This window comes from Muscardinus avellanarius, assembly GCF_963383645.1.
Source record: "Muscardinus avellanarius genome assembly, chromosome: 1".
In the NCBI taxonomy this organism is placed as follows: Eukaryota; Metazoa; Chordata; class Mammalia; order Rodentia; family Gliridae; genus Muscardinus; species Muscardinus avellanarius.
Genome location: NC_137786.1, coordinates 151,902,701 through 151,907,500, shown reverse-complemented (window position 1 = coordinate 151,907,500; position 4,800 = coordinate 151,902,701).

The window sequence follows — 4,800 nt, the reverse complement described above, 5'->3', positions numbered from 1 at the left end:
GTCACTGGATCTTTAAGTCTCAGATTTCAAAGTAAAAAGATAATAATGCATTTGATTACCTAACTTGAAGCTAAAATTTTATTGTTAGCAGTAAAAATACATAGAAATATAAAATTTTCAATCTATTTTAGTATTTGCTTTGGTATGAGTTTAACACAGATGTCCAGACTTTTAACATTATCATATGGGTATTTTTTTTTTTTTTAATTTATTTTTTAAATTTATTTTTTATTGGTGCAATGTATTCATACATCATAGTGGTATAAATAAGATACTTTTGTAGACATACATGCACACATCGCCCAGTTAGCCCCTACCCGATCCCCACCCCATTCCCTCCCCATCCCTCCTTCCCACGCTTGGCTTAGTGGTTGACATCTAGTATTATAGCAATTTATACAATATTAACATTGATAATCTCACATAACAGTTTCATTTGTCTGGTACCAAACTTTTGATGACTTGAAGATAACATTTCAATATTTCTTTTTGCTTTCTTTCTTACCAGAGAATATTTTTTTTTCTTTTTTTTTTTTAGGTGAAACTATCATACATTTATTTATTTATTTTTCAGAAAAAAAATCTATCCTGATATGGAATATGGGCTCTAGATACCCAAAACAGTCTCAAAGAAGAACAAAGCTAGAAGATGTATATTTTCTGATTTCAAACCATATAAAGCTACAATAATTGAAACAGTGTAGTACTGTTCTAAAGGCAGATATATAAACCATTGGAGCTAAATAAAAGCCTAGAGATAAATTCTTCCATACATTGTCAAGTTATTTTTGACAAGGTTTCCATGAAATTTTGGTGGAGGAAATACTAGTCTTTTAACTAAATATTGTTGAAAAATAATAATAAATGAAAAATAATAAATTTGGACCCTTACCTAACACATATACAAATATTAACTCAAAATAGATAAAGGACCTAAATATAAATCTTAATACTATCAGCTTTTAGAAGAAAATCTGGGTCATAAAACCTCACAACATTGAAATTGGAAGTGATTTCTTGGATATGATTTCAATGGCACAGGCAACAAAAGGGTAAATAAACTCCCTTAAAAAATAAAAAAATATTGTATATCCAAAGACAATGTAAACAGAGTTAAAAGTTACTGATGCTCTTCCAAGAGTTCCTCCTATGACCCATTTCTCCCTAACTCTCACATATTAGGGAAAGCATCTGATTTCTTATTTTTTGTGCCTGACTAATCTCACTTAGCATAATGTCCTCCAGCTCCATCCATTTCCCTGAAAATGATGTAATTGAGTTTTTTTTGATGGCTGAGTAAAATTCCATTGTGTACATATCCCACAGTTTTGTAATCCATTCATCTGTTGATGGACATCTTGGCTGGTTCCATAGTTTGGCTATGGTGAATTGTGCAGCTATGAACATAGATACACATGCATTAGTTTGATAGTTTGGTTTCTTTTCTTTTGGGTAGATACCCAACAGTGGTATTGCTGGATCAAATGGTAGATTTGTTCCCATTCTTCTGAGGATTCTCCATACTGTTTTCCAAAGTGGTTGCACTAATTTGCAATCCCACCAACAATGTCTTAGAGTTCCCACTTCTCCACATCCTCGCCAGCATCTGTTGTTGTTTGTGTTTTGAATGATGGCCATTCTAGTTGGAGTTAGGTGAAATCTCAGGGTAGTTTTGATTTGCATCTCTCTGATTGCCAGTGATGTTGAGCATTTTTTCATGCATTTATTGGCCATTTGAATTTCTTCTTTTGTGAAGTGTCTATTTAGTTCATTTGCCCATTTTGTTATTGGATGTTTTGTTTTCTTAGTGTTGAGTTTCTTGAGTTCTCTGTATATTCTAGATATTAGTCCTCTATCAGTGGTGTAGGTGGCAAAAATCTTCTCCCATTCTGTTGGCTCTCGATTGAGATTCTTGATAGTTTCCTTTGCTGAACAGAAGCTCTTCAGTTTCATGCAATCCCATGTATTGATTCTCCTTTTAATTTGTTGTGCTTTTGGGGTCTTGTTGAGGAAATGTTTGTCTGTGCCTATGTGTTGTAGTGTTGGACCTATGCCCTCTTCAAGGAGCTTCAAAGTCTCTGGTTTAATTTCCAAGTCTTTGATCCATCGTGAGTTGACTTTTGTACAGGGTGAAAAAGTGGGATTAACATCCAATTTTCTGCATATGGTTAACCAGTTTTGCCAACACCATTTGTTAAAGAGGCTATCTTTTTTCCAGTGTATGTTTTTGGCCCCTTTGTCAAAAATCAATTGGCTGAAAGTGTGTGGACTTGTTTCTGGGTCTTCTATTCTGCTCCATTGGTCTATATATCTGTTCTTTTGCCAGTACCATGCTGTTTTTATTACAATGGCTTTGTAGTATAGTTTAAAGTCAGGTATTGTGATTCCTCCTGCGTGGTTTTTGTTGCTGAGAACTACCTTGGCTATTCTGGGCTTTTTGTTATTCCAGATAAATTTAAGGACTGATTTTTCTATGTCTGTGAGGAATGATCTTGGTAGTTTAATGGGCATTGCATTAAATCTGTAGATCAGTTTTGGGAGTATGGCCATTTTAATAATATTTATTCTGCCAATCCATGAACATGGAAGGTCTTTCCATCTTCTAAGATCTTCTTCGATTTCTTTTTTCAGTGTTTTATAATTTTCTTTGTAGAGATCTTTTACCTCCTTGGTCAAGTTTATTCCTAGGTATTTTATTTTTTTGTGGGAGATCCTGAGTGGAAGTGTTTTCTGAATTTCTTTTTCAGTGGATTTATGGTTAGTGTACAGGAAAGCTTCTGATTTTTTAAGATTGATTTTGTATCCAGATACCTTGCTGAATTTGTTGATCAGTTCTATAAGCCTTTTGGTTGAGTTTGTTGGGTTTTCTAAGTATAGTATCATGTCATCTGCAAATAGTGAAAGCTTGAGTTCTTCTTTTCCTATTTGTACTCCTTTGATTTCCTTTTCTTGCCTTATTGCTCTGGCTAGAGTCTCTAGTACTATATTGAAGAGAAGTGGTGATAGTGGACATCCTTGTCTCGTTCCAGTTTTTAGGGGGAATTCTTGAAGTTTTTCCCCATTTAATATGATGTTGGCAGTGGGCTTATTGTAGATTGCCTTAATAATGTTGAGATATGTTCCTTCTATTCCAATTCTCTGCAGTGTTTTTATCATAAATGGATGTTGAATTTTATCAAATGCTTTTTCAGCATCTATTGAGATGATCATGTGGTTTTTGTCTTTGATTCTGTTTATATGATGAATTACATGGATTGATTTTCGTATATTGAACCAGCCTTGCATCCCTGGGATGAACCCTACCTGGTCATGGTGAATGATTTTCTTGATGTGGTTTTGAATGCGTGTTGCTAGTATTTTGTTTAATAGTTTTGCATCCAAGTTCATCAGAGATATAGGCCTGTAGTTTTCCTTCCTTGAACTGTCTTTATTCGGTTTGGGTATTAGTGTGATGTTGGCTTCATAGAATGTATTTGGGAGAGTCCCGGTTTTTTCTATTTCCCGAAATAGTTTGAGTAGTATTGGGATTAGTTCTCCTATAAAGGTTTTATAGAATTCACTTGGGAAACCATCTGGTCCTGGGCTTTTCTTTGATGGTAAGCTCTTTATTGCTGTTTCAATCTCTTTAATTGTTATTGGTTGGTTTAAGTGTTCTATATCTTCTTGACTCAGTTTAGGAAGGTTGTATTTATCTAGGAAGTTGTCGATTTCCTCCAGGTTTTCCATTTTGTTGGAGTATAGTTTTTCAAAGTAGTTTCTGATAATCCTCTGGATTTCTACGCTGTCAGTAGTAATGTCTCCTTTTTCATCCCTTATCTTCATAATTTGGGTTGATTCTCTCTTTTTTTTAGTTAGGTTGGCTAATGGTTTATCAATCTTGTTAATTTTTTCAAGAAACCAGCTTTTAGTTTTGTTGATTTTCTGTATTGTTTTTTTATTCTCTATTTCGTTAATTTCTGCTCTAATTTTAATAATTTCCCGTCTTCTGCTGGCTTTGGGGTTCAATTGTTCCTGCTTTTCAAGGGCTTTGAGGTGTGTCATAAGGCTATTTATTTGAAGATTTTCTGTTTTTCTTATGTGAGCACTCAGTGCTATAAATTTTCCTCTTAATACTGCCTTCAAAGAGTCCCAGAGGTTTTGATATGTTGTTTCTTTATTTTCATTTGTTTCTAGAAATTTCTTGATTTCACCTCTTACATCTTCTATGACCCATTCTTCATTCAGAAGTGTGGTGTTCAGTCTCCACATGTTTATGTTGTTTCTCTGAGTCTTCTTATAGTTGATTTCTAGTTTCATTCCATTATGGTCTGAAATGACACAGGGAAGTATGTAACATTTTTTAAATTTGCTAGTGCTCATTTTGTGTCCCAGGATGTGATCTATTTTGGAGAAGGTTCCATGAGCAGCTGAGAAAAATGTAAACTCTGCTGTAGTTGGGTGAAATATTCTATATGAGTCCAACAGGTCCATTTGGTTAATGGTGTTCTTTAGTTCTGAGACATCTTTACTGACCCTTTGTCTGGAAGATCGGTCTAGTATTGTGAGAGGTGTGTTGAAGTCTCCCAGTATTATTGTGTTGGGATTTATGTGTGACTTCATATCACAAAGAGTTTGATTTATGAAAGTAGCTGCCCCTATGTTTGGGGCATAGATGTTGATTATTGTTATTTCCTCTTGCTGGACTATTCCTTTTACCAGTAAGATGTGACCTTCTTTGTCTCTTCTAATAAGTTTGGGTTTGAAGTCTAACTTGTCTGATATCATAGTTGCTACTCCTGCTTGTCTTCGAGTACCATTAGC